The sequence below is a fragment of the Cricetulus griseus genome, chromosome X, assembly GCF_003668045.3.
Source record: "Cricetulus griseus strain 17A/GY chromosome X, alternate assembly CriGri-PICRH-1.0, whole genome shotgun sequence".
Taxonomy (NCBI): domain Eukaryota; kingdom Metazoa; phylum Chordata; class Mammalia; order Rodentia; family Cricetidae; genus Cricetulus; species Cricetulus griseus.
The window spans coordinates 42,716,537-42,730,109 of NC_048604.1; positions in this window are offsets into that span (position 1 = coordinate 42,716,537).

Consider the following 13,573-nt stretch of genomic DNA (forward strand, 5'->3'; position numbering starts at 1 on the left):
CACAGCCATGAGGTTCTGCCTGAGTGGGGGAGCGTGGGCTTGGAACCTCCTAGCAACCCAGGGGCAATAAAGACCAAACACAGGCATCTTGTCATCTTTAGAGAGCTCTCAGTTCCATGCTGTAAAACTAGAGTCTCTTGTTTATTTAGCATCTTCTTGGCTGTTTATTAACCATGCTTCTATCGCTATGAGGAGGCCATTTCTGTCCTTCTGTTCACTCCTGTCTACTGGATGGCTCCTAACTCTCAGTTCACTTGTTACTCACACTCCAGGCACCTCCACCCAGGTGCAGGCCTATTCAGATGCTTAGGCCTGTAGAGATGCAAACTAGGAGCCATTCTATACTGAGGCTATGGTAAACAATAGCAGACCTGCTAGCATTAGCAATACAATAGTGGGCCAGAGCTCCCAGGTGCTCCTGTTTAGTGAAACCCAGGCTGGATCTCAAGACATTCTATAAGGGAACTATTTTGGTCCCCCACAGTACCCTTCTTAAATCCTCCTTGTCAAAATATGAAAGCCTATGCCCTTAACCATCTCAGTCACAATTCCAAACTGCTAGATGTGATGCTTAGGAAATTTAGGTTGTTCAATAACTTTCTATAGCAAACACTGCTCTTCAAGTCAGCTGGAGTTCAACAAGCCAAAAGCATTTACTCTATTATCCAATATGTACTTACTGATCAACTATGACATGGAAGGCAGTCTACTAGAAACAGAAAATTCAAAGCAACAATTTCTGACTTGCAAAAGTTCATAGATAAAGGACAGCCATACAAATAACTAAATCCCAATATGACCAACAGTAGCACAGAAGCACAAACAAAATGTGACAGGAACCAAGAGGAAGAAAGACAATTAATTCTGGCTGGAAGAGCAGGTCGTGTAGGAGGACTCCACGGAAAGCTACCTGGAGAAAACAATGCTTGAAATAGGTTTTTAAATATGAGCAGTTTTATGAAGACAAAGAGGAAGTAGGAAGGGAATTACACATGAAGCAAAGCAGAAGATGAAGTACCCAGAACTCAGAAGTGAGGAGCTTTTTTCAGAGTGATAAATAACCCAGAATGATTTGTGTGTGGTCTATGAGAGGTATACAGAAACAAGATTGATATCACCTGGGGCTAATGTGGATTATGTATACAGTCTTCAACTTACAAGTTTTCAATACAAGAATATTTATTTGGCAAAAGGCATACTTCAAATTTTGCATGTTGATCTTTTTCCACATTACTTAACATGTAGTATGACACTGGGCAATGTCAGTTACAGTTCACAGTCAACAACATTAACAGGACACTAAAAAATAAAATATTCTCTAGTGTGATATATTGTTAAACTGTGCTGCTTTGAAATGCATTTTAAACTTACAATATTTTCCATATGTGATGTGCTATCAGGATGAAACTATAATAGCTTGAAGAGCATATGTACATATGAGGGCACATTTACATATATACATATGGCATAAATATTTTATATTTATATAAAATAGTGTGTAACCTAGTATGTTGTGAGAATAAGCCAAGAAGGATCTGACATGCAACAGATCATGTACCACAAGATACTTGAATTTTATCCAGTGTGTGGTAGTGAACCAAAGGGTCTGTGTTTCATTCAAAAATATCTTACAGCAAGTAGTTGATCCACAAATATTTATTAGATGATTAGATAAATTCTTACAAATTGCATAATATCTATAATTGTAAAACTCCCCCTGGACATGTTATGGAAGATGAATAGTAGCAGAAGAGTAGCAAAAAGCCAGAGGCTTCAGGTTGTAGCCTTGTGCAATGTTCATGAGGGCAGTGATAAAACGTTGAAGGATGTCAGCAGTGGGGAGTATGAAGAGGAAAGGAGATTTGGCACTTAAATTAGTAGAACCTGATAGTTCTGTAATATGGACAGTTAGGAAGGAATGAGTCCAATAGCCTTATGTTCATCCATGTCCCAACTTATCACTCTGGACTATTTTAAAGATTAACGTAGCTGTGGCCTATTAAACAGCAAGAAGGTTCTGAGTAAAGATCAAGACAATTGCGAATGCTTGGATACTATTCAAGCCTCGGTGAGGGGAGGCAAGCATTTTAAAAGCAGAGTCATTGGGGTGGAGGACTGCCAAAAGCAAAATCTGCCTACCTTGTGGCCTTTCTATGTCTTTAGACTTTGAATTCCTAACTGTAAAGAACTGCTCGAAAAGTAACTTGAGCTGTGCTTTACAGTCTTTCCTTGAGGGAAATTGAAAGATGCAATGAGTCCCTGAGCCGAGAAGCCTTCAGAAACCAGCACTTCATATAGAGTGTGTGTGTGTAAAGATTAGGTCAATTACACCCCGGTGACAAGAAAAACAGTTCTTCCTTCTAATTCCAGGCTCTGGAGACAGCCAAGCAGGGATGGGAAACACACACACACACACACACACACACACACACACACACACAAAAAAAAAAAAACCTCTCTACTTCACCTCTATAGAAGGAATGTGTCACACTGCCACCTGCTGGTAATTCTAAGATCAGAAATAAATATTTCCTGTTGGAAATCATTCGTTCCATTTAGCTGAACATTGAGGAAAACAGAAAAGGAAGCTTCAATTTATAACTAACAGAAATAGATTACACAGTAATTTCTTTTATTCATAATTATAATTTCGGAATTGAAAATGAAGTTGTGATTGGCCCTTCCTCTTACAGCTAATGGGAAGCATTCGAACAAAACCTCCAGGCAGGCCACGAATGTCACAACAACCTTGTCTCCTACTCCCCAAATAACTGATACTCCACAGCCTACATTTCCTTTTTAGCTTCTCGATATATTTCCTATAGTTAAAAAAACAGGAGATATATTTGAAGCACCATCTGTCTAGCTGCTTGTTTCTGTGCAAATATGTTTCCTAACTACTTGGGTCTTATACTATCTGGGCTGCTTGGTACTCAGAAATAGCAATCATTTTACACACCCACACACTTGCTGCTATTGTTCTCTTCTGGGAATACTGTGGCCCATCATTATTCTCAACCCAGATTTTCATATCTGATGTCAAATGGCATCTCTCACAAGAAGCCTTCCCTGATAACTCTGACTATAAGGCAGAAAGAAAATATTCTTCATCAGAACTCTATCTGTGCCTCTCCCATGATTTGGGCTACTTTACACCTTTTATAAGACATAGCCATGTTTTAAGGACAAGAGTCTGAATTTTGGAGTCAGACAGTGGTTTGTGATCTGGACTTGTCCCTGAATAGATGGACACCTCAGATGAACTTGCCCTCTCTGCCGTTTAAATATCTCACTGGAAAATAAGTGTAGTGAAGTGCACACAAAAGTGCAGCATGGCAGAGTAATTAATACCAAGATGCTGCAGTTGGACAAACCTGTGTTGAAATCCTGTTCTACCACTTACTATCTGGAGAGAAGTGATCAAATTATTTAACCATCCAAAGAAGCTCAAAGATCTAGAGCTTCCGCCTGTGTAACTATAAAAGTCAACAAGTGTAGTACCTGCCTAGATCAGTGCTTTCATTCTCATGAGGATCCATGCCTTTTAGCAAACTGCCTGGCATGTACATATGATTAATGTTACTTTCTCCCTTCCTCTGTGAGTCAGGGAGTTCTCTGAGAGCAAGGAGTATGCCTTTACTCATTTTAAAACAAGGTACCCAGAAAAGATGTGTGCCACACTCAGCTTGCATGCTTAGTGCACTAACAATCATCATGTATCTATGATGTTCCTTAGCAGAATTTAGTTTTGTACAACTGTTGTCTTATTTCCTCACAAAGCAACAATGCCAAATACATGCCATTCATCTCAAGGGATTAATGAGAATCTCTGAAAAACCATGTCTCTTGTCTGTAGCCATTTAGGGAGAGCTCACTTACACTTACGATGCAGCTCTTCTAAGTCACACAGGCAGAGGGAAGTAGTACTGGCTCTTCTTTGCCTGGAGGAAGGTCATTGAATGTCAAAGCATTTCTATAGAGGAGGAAAATCTGTGCAATCCTCATAAAACTTTCTGCTTCTCTATGATGGTTTTAAATAAATACATGGAAGAAAGTGGGACATTAATCAGAATATGAAAATGGTAAACTACATATGCAGTATCTATCTGATGGATTAGGGATACCCTGAATGTTTTAAGAAATCCCTGGGTATCAGCTATCCAGAGGTGAAAAAGTACAGTAAGCATTAAGGTGTGCTTTGCAGCAGAGCACGTATTTCGTTTAGTGCAAATTACACCTGTGGAAGGCAGTAGAGTCATAAGGGATGCAGTTTCTCCTGCCATGCCTACATGAGTTGGGTTATGATGGAAAGTCACCCTAGCAGAAATAACAGAAATTCAAAACTCCTCTCCAGCAAATACAATAGCCTTTCATTCTAAAGCAAGAAGAGGAAGGAGCCCACACTACAGTTCATAGCTATTCTTGTGGATGGGATAAATCCCAAATCAAAATTTAAAAAAGATGTAATTTTTTTCTAATTGTTCTCTCACTCTTCAATGTTATGGATAGAAATAAGTCCTAAGTGATACCAAGTTTTCTAACTTCTGCATGCAGAACTGGGTAAAATTCCCACATGAATTAGTTGTTTGCAAACTTTTCAGTTTTTAAGCTCATGAACTATTTCCATTAGTTTAATTATTTACACATTTCCAATTAAAAGAAGCAGTGTCATATAGGACTTCAATATTTCAATTTTAATCATATTAAATACTTGTGATATTACATCATAATCAAAATAATGAACTTACTTATTAACTCACATTTACTGTGCTACTTTTTTGTTGCATAGCTGAAGGGAATAGACAGATTTTCATTACATGGTTTTCTTTCCTATTGAGTCATTCATATTATCATTTCTCTCCCTCTCTCTCTCTCTCTCTCTCTCTCTCTCTCTCTCACACACACACACACACACACAAACAAACATACATTTACACATGGATATGTACAAAGATATGCATACACATTTGTAGAGTTCATTGAATCCAACAAGCACATTCATCATAGGCAAGTGAGAATTTTAGTAAACAAGATGTTTCTTTTATTTTTATTACATGAGGGAAAATTCCGTGACTACATACAGTTATCAAATGTGCAGTGAAAGAACTCATGTATATTTTTAGTGGAAATATAGTTTGTATACTTACATCAGTTGGCAATCTGTTAGGGACTTTAGATTTTAAATGAAAACTGTATACATTTCCAATTTGCCTCTTTTATGGCACTAGGATCTAAGCAATAGGGAAACTCAAGCAGAGAAATTTTTATTATTTTTTTAATTTTTATTTATTTACTTTTTTTGTGTTTTGAGAGAGGTTTTTTCTGTGTAACCCTGGTTGTCCTGAAACTCAGTTTGTAGACCAGGCTGACCTGGAAGTCGGAGATTTGCCTGCCTCTGCCATTTGAGTGATCAGATTAAAGGCATGCACCACCACTGCCTGGCTTTCATGATCATTTGTAAATAGTAAAACTTAATACAAGTGTCTAGTCTCCATAAGTACAGCACATATTTAATTTTAAAACAAACAACAAAATACTGTACAGCATTTATGAATACAAGGAAGATACATATAATCAAGAATTAAGTTATGTGAAGGAACATATTAACTTGAAGAATAGTGAGTTTAGAATGATTGCCATCTGAAAAGTATTATATAATCATTGCTACACACACACACACACACACACACACACACACGCAACCCATCTGGAAGAATTTCCATTACACTTAACTATAAATTAGTTTGGGGAATAAAAATAAGGAGAACACACACACACACACACACACACACACACACACACACACACACACACACACACACACACACGATAGCAAGCCCATTATGGACCAGAAAAGTCTAACTTGGTGAACCAGTGAATTTAACTGTTATTATTTATAGGAACATGGCAGAGGGGTTACTACAGGAACAGACAACAGAAAGATAGCTACATCAACAAGGCTTACTCCACTATGTGTACCAGCTCACTAAAGCTAGGAACTTAGAACACACTGCACAGACTACAGGCAGCTCAACAGGTTGGAGAGCATCCTTTCCAGGTGACTCAGTTCTTTTAAATCTCTTCCAGGCAGCTTGTCTGGTTTCTGCTTCTAGGCTGCTTGCCTGGTCTCAGTCTTCTTAACAACCTGATTCATCTGACAGTAACTCTTAGCAGTCTATACTATTGACACATTCTTTAGGAGGGATTTGCCTAGTGAATCTGGTCAGTTTCAGTGACTTTCTGAAGCTACTTTCAGTTGTTTACTTTCAGTCTTAACCAGCTTCCCCATAAGATAAACTGTTTCTTTTCAATCCTTTCTAGAATATTTTTATTTAAAGTTAGCTATATTCATAAATGAAAAAACAGCAGATACAGATGGGCACTATATCTTCCCATTCAAGTGAAATTATTAATAGCATCACCATCATTATTCTTATTCTTATTATCATGATCTTATTATTGACAAGGTCTCACTATATAGCCCTGGCTAGCCTGAAACCTACTGTGTGGACCAAGCTGGCCTTGAACTCAAAGTGATCACCTTTCCTCTGCCTGCCAAGTGCTGGGATTAAAGGTGTGGTACCACTACACCCCAATTATAGTGTATCATTGACAAAGTCAATGTAAAGGCAGGCAGGTTCCATGTTCAATTTAATTCTCTGATCTTTCTATAACAATGGCTTGATCCTGTTGGTAAGTACAAAGTCAACAAATAAAACCAGAAGATAAAGAATAGCAGATAGTTTATTGTGTGCAGCAGGAAAGGAGAGGCAGAAGTTCTCCTGCAAACACTATCCTGTTTGAATAATGAACCTAGGGTTTCATTTGGAGAGTTGATAAGTAGGAAACACATTAAGCACAGGAATATTCCAGAGAAAGATCGGTTTAAGGTGTGCATGACCAAATTTAACAGGCTCAGCTTACTAACTACACAACACAACATGCAGTTTAAAAAAATATGTTACTGAGCTTGCTCAATTTAAGCTGTAACTGACAGGACGTGCTAAGATTAAAATGTTTGAGCATATTCAAATTAAGGTCTAGTCTGGATAGGTAAATGGTGAGCATGTGCTTCATTCACTGTCTCAGAGTGTTAATGAACACAACACAACAGGCCTTCCCAGTGAGAAATCACCCTGTACACTTAGAGATTACCAAAGATAAAGTTCTTTAATAGTGCTTGTGCAGCTCTGGCTAATATGCAAAGAGGAGCCAGCCTTGAATAGAAGATTTCAATCTTGGAGGAAACTGATACGCAATATCCAGTACCAAAACAGAAGCTACATTTTTTAGTGTTAACATATAATTTAAAACTAATGTAATTTTAACTATAAAATCTTTAAATATCACCAGGCAGTGGTGGCACACACCTTTAATCCCAGCACTCGGGAGGCAGAGGTAGGTGGATCTCTGTGAGTTCAAGACCAGCCTGGTCTACAAGAGCTAGTTCCAGGACAGCCCCCAAAGCCACAGAGAAACTCTGTCTCAGAAAATCCAAAAAAATCTTTAAATATCTGAAAATTAAGTAACACACTTTAATATAATTTTGTTTAAAGAAGAGACTCCAGAAGTAAAAATATATTTTTGAATTACTAATAATGAAAACACAATCTATCAAAATTTATGCTGTGCTGCTAAGATGATTATACTCAAAGAGAAATACCTTTATCAGTAATATGAAATGACTAAAGTCCAGAATAGAAGTTTTATCTTAAGAAATGAGAAACAAACAAATTAAATACAAAGAAAATACAAAAAATGGAGCAACATCAAATAAGTAACAAAGATCAACACATTGTATAAATCTCTAAACAAATCAGAAGACTCAAAAATATATTAATATCAAAAATTAAAGAGGATTTCCAGATCTTATAGAAAATAAAAATATTAAATGATTATGTATAATTATCTGCCAATAAATTTAAAAGTTAGTTAAAACAGATATATCATTTCAAAAGACACCAAGTACCAAATCTGACTTAAAAAGGAAGAGACCATAGTCCTTTATCTAATTTAAAAAAGTCAATGCATCAAGTTGTTGATGTCTAAGAAACAGAATTCTGAGTCCAAATAATTGCTGCAGTCAATAGTATTTATCATTTGAAGATGAAATGACTTTTAAGAATACAGAATTCTCCCCAAGTGATTTTATGAAGCTAGTGCCATCCTCATACAACCTAACGACCGAGGACTATACTACCAAAAAAGTAACTTGACATCATTTTCATTAATAAGGCACAAGAATACTCAGCAAAACTAAGCAAGAAGCAACAAATATTTTGTTGCAAATATCAGATTCATTATATATAACGATAAAAGATGTTTGGGAGGCCTGTACTATTTATTTCTTTAAAACAGATTGACTTGTTGGAAATGCTTGCTGCAATTCATTCTAATTACACAACAAAGGAAAAATCTCATCTCAACCATCATGGAATCAGAATTGGGCGCCAATTCATAATTTAAAAAATTAAGCCTCTCAGTGAATATGGGAGAAGAATGTATGACCATTTTGATTTTTGTGTAGCTTTGTAATTTTTCCAAATCAAAACCTGATTAAACATTAAAATAATTGTACTTGCCCTCCACGAGACAAACTTCCATGTTAATTTTTTGTTTCCTACATGAGAATAATTTCATATTTCTTTCTTACCTACCTAGCTATTCTGTATCAATTATTACAAAAGTCATCATTTAACATTATTTCCATGAAAAATAAGATCTCTACCACTCTATGACCAGAATCGTCAGTCATTTAACTTGGCTGTACCAAACTGTCACCTAGGTGATATATATTTGGGAAAGTTTATGTTGATTGCTAACTTGATGAGACTGAGACTCACTATTGAAACAAGCTTCTGATCATGCCTGTGTGATGGTTTCTACACTGGAATTAAAGAAATAGAAAGGTGCACCCTAAATGCAGGCGTGAGCATAATTCCATGGGTTGGTTCCTAGACAGAATATAAAGAAGAGCACTAGCTAAGTACTAGCTTCTCACTCTGCATCCTGACTACAAATGCCATGTGAAGAACTACCTCAAGCTCCTGATTCCATGACTTCCCCACCATGAGAGACTATGTCCCCAAACAGAAGCAAAAGAAACCCTTCATTAAGGTGCTTTTCACAAACATCTTCTCCTCACAATGTGAAATTAATAAATACAACACTTCTAGGCACATACACCACACATATTGCCATCTCTATTCACTGTGTCCTTTCCCATGATGGTCTTCCTGCCTCTTTCCAACCCTTTCTGGTTCTTCTTGGGTGCAGAGACTTGCTCACAACTTCCTAATCTTCTGTAGAATGTCCACCACTGAACTTATCCTTCTCTGACTCTCCTATCTTTAGAGTCCTGCACTATGCAAGTTTAATATTGAATTAGATTTTCTTGTGTTTTTCTCCAGGAGTTTCATATGTAGCATATTTCAATAAGAGTGCTTACTTCTAGTTAGCAGGATCTGTTAGTTTGTTTTTCTACATTTTATTTTACAATGAATATGGGTGCTTTGTCTGCATGTATGTTTATGAACTATGTACATACTGGAGCCCAAGGCCAGAAGACAGCACCAGATGCCCCTAGGACAGGAGTAGTTACAGATGGCTGTGAGCCACCATGTGGGTACTGGGAATTGAACTCAGGTCCTCTGGAAGACTGAGCACTACTCATAACTTCTGAACCATCTCTTCATGTCTAAGATATGCTATTCTTATTTACAATTTAAGAATCTTTATAGGAAAAAGCTCTATTTGTCTAAATGTGAAAATACATCAAGAATTCTATTTCAGTTTTAATCAGCATAAATGTACATTTTAAACACCATTATGTTCTGAATTATTACTTATTATCACTTCATAGTAACATTTTAGTGTATGACATGGTATAAATACAAATATCATCTTGATAGCTATATATTATTCCATTAGGTTACTATAAATTTATTAACCATTCATTTATCTCCATAAGAGTAAGTACTTTTCACTGAATGAGATTTCATTCCTTGTCCTTCCTCCCCCACACTAGGGCTAATAGAATGCTGCATGGTCAGTAAGAAATTTTAATATACTATGCCTGTGGTCATATAAAACCCAATGAATAAGAACTCTAAAATTATTTCTCTTTCATTTTCTCCAGTAAGCATTTCATTGGATGTGATCCAGGCCACAAGTTCTGACTAATATATGGCTAATCCTCTGCCTACTTTCAACTTGCTCTGAACTTTGTCATTCATTCCAAACATTGTCTTGCAGTACTTCCAGTGACCTAGCCAATCATTTCAACACAACATTTCTTTCCCTCAAAGATCTAATTTCCAGAAGAAAACTCCCCCTAATTAAGAAAATAAAAGTACTCAAGTACCAAGTATTAAAATGTTTCTTTAAATTAAAGGATGGCTGTGTGGAATTTTTCTCCTTGATCTTAGTTCATTACAATAAGTTTATAAAGGATAGGATACTTAATGTTATTCAGAGTTACATAACAATATAATTCACAAGAGAAGTTACTTTGTTTACACTCGGAAGGGATTTGAGAAACTCTCTGGCTTATGTTAGTTCATATAACCTCTATTTCTGCCTTTCTTGTTTGCTTTTATTTATCTAACTGGGAATTTTAAAGGTCATACATTTCTAGTAAAAACAAACAGCTATCCACTCATCAACAACCAAAAATTTCATATCATAAATCTCAAACATAGTAATTCTCTTATTACATAGAGTTGAATGATTTCATGTAAGTCCATTAAAAAAATGTATGTGTAAGTACCTGGTGTGTGCCAGTAGGGCTTCACATCTATCTCACTGCTAGAAACTACATTTTTCCTTACTGATTCAAGTATTTTGGTAGCTTTACAATTTTATTTCCAATTGCAGATCACAGAAAAATTGATTACTGTGGTCATCCTACAGAAGAACTGACTACATGATGACCCAGTTTTGGTACAAACTTAAACACACTATCCTTTAACACTGATGCTTTGTCCTCTGATCTGGACATCCATGCTGGAAGAACTGAATAGCAACAACTGCACAACACAGCTTGCAATTTTGTATACCAGCAACAGAAACAGCAGCAAGGGCAGCATCAAATACCCAAGACAATGTAAGGGGAAAGCCTCATGTCCCAAATGACAACACCCACATGTACTCTGAAAACATCATTTATCAATTTCTACAACCAAGCATATAAGAAGACTTTGAGTGGCCTATTTTTGAGGGAGAATAATTTCTCCAATGAATACTACCAAAACTTATTTTTAGGTACACCAGAAGAGGAAATAGGCATTTTTGCCACTGACTGTTGTCAAGATGTTTGCCAATGTCTTGCCATAAATCTGTAAGCAAAGGAAACTAATTTTAATAGAATATACATTGCAAATGACCTTATCCATATCCTAGACTGAGAAAATAATAACATTGATTGGCATCACAAATGTAACAAACTCATATTTGGCTAACCAGTTCCAGTACTGTTACTTCCTGTGCAAGTTGGGCATGCCCACTAAGACATAGAAACACAGTCTGAGCTGTTGGTTTTTTTCCCTAAAATCATCCCAGACAATGAAATTTGCACCTATATGTTCTAGGAGTAGACTTTTGTTTTACAACTAGTTCAGTTATAGAGCACTTGCCAAATGTGCATTCAGTCCCCTACACTGCAAAACAAAACAATAAAAAACTTTCAACTGTTAAATCATTTCTTCCCATTTGGCAAGGACAGAAATAGGAAGTTTTACCCCTTGGCCTTCTGTCTGATGCATAAGACATGCCCATGGCACAAGAACTGTAGGGTGTTCAGTAAGAGAGATCCCTGTCTAGGATGAACCACACAGAAATGATTAGAGCTTCCCAGTGGGAGCTAAGCAGTCATAAATACTAGTGGAGAGAGGACATAACCATTCTACTGTTTTCAACTCTGGAGAAGGGAAATGATAGAAAAATAGAGGCTCTGTGCTTCTTTGGTGACACTACAAAGAGTAACCTGGATCACTTAATTAACAAAAGCAAAGGACATCATAAACTACATGAAGCAAAACTGAGTGCTAAAGATTTATGAACCATTCTTCAATATTCTTCAAAGATAATGCAACTCAAATAGAACTATTAAAATTAGAGTGAAAATATGTATATTTCCTCCATAAAATAATAATAATAATAATAATAATAATAATAATAATAATAATAACAATAACAACAACACATGTGTATTGATGCAATGAAAGATTTTGATGGGGTAACTAAACAGAAGGGAAGAGTGAGAAGACGTGCTCCCCCATTTTCATCACCTATGGCCCATTTAGCATTCCCAATTCATTTTACAGCCAATTTTACTGTATTACAAAATTAAACAACAGACAAATGTGTAAACAAAAACTATTCAGACAATAACAAGCCAACATTCACCTATGAGATTCTCCTGTCTGCTCTCTATACAGGAAGAAAGAAGAGGAATAACACTGTGCATTCAAAATACTGCCACTGCCCAGATATACAGGAAGTTTTTCTCTGGTGTCAACATTGTTACTGTGCCTAATGAAGCAGCAACTTGATAGGGGGACAAGAGACTGAAAGCAATAAAAAACCCAAGTGCCCCACCTTAAATAAATAATTTCCTGTGTAATATTTCTTTAATAGAGACTTAATTCACTGAGTAAAGAAAGCTAAGATTCCCAGGAAACCACAAATGACCTCACACTGAACAAGTGAAAACAAAGAAGTAAAACATTAAGAAGTTGGTCTCTGAATGTCACCTGTATATCAATAACCTTCTCTATGTATAGAAGCTTTAATTGGCTGTCTCTTCATGAATTAAAAAAAAAACAAAATGTAAACACCTTATTTTATCTGTCTTGCTTTTATTGTGAGTTTTACTTGAATTAAGTGATCATAATGTGGTTGGCTTTTAAAACATTTAATTCAATTTCACCTTTCAGGCTGTACTACAGACATTATGACATAAGTGAGTGAGGAAAATAGGATCTGGTCCAACAGGTTACATTTGCTAGTAAGTAATCTCTCCTAGTGTTTTATTTCAGCCACAACCAATTGGAACCAAGATTAAAAGTGAAAATGTGACAGGAAATGTGAAGGAAGGAAAGCCAGCCATAAACGATGTGCCAAGTTAGAGAGATGATAGATAAAACTTTACACAAATATAGCATAAGAGAGATCCTAATTATTCTAATGTGATGGAAACATAGGAATTTATACGTGGAAGACACACCAATGTGGTAGTCTACCATTAGCATTCCAGAATATTCAAACTTCAGTATTGTTCTTTTATTTTATTCCTCTAGCCAATATTTTGAAATCCTATTAATATGCTATTAACTGAAGAACACTATTTATTAGTTACTTTGATTATCAAGTACATTTTAACCTCAGAAAATAAACATTAAACTCTGAGCCCAACTTAGAAAATACTGTTTTGAAAAATTAGCATGCACTTTATTGCTGTGATTTTAGACTTAATGATAGTAAAGTACATTAATTGAATGGAAATAATGGAATGAGAAATCAGTGGAAAGCCTGACTTGATCTTTTGTTTTTATATAATAATGCATTCTTCAAT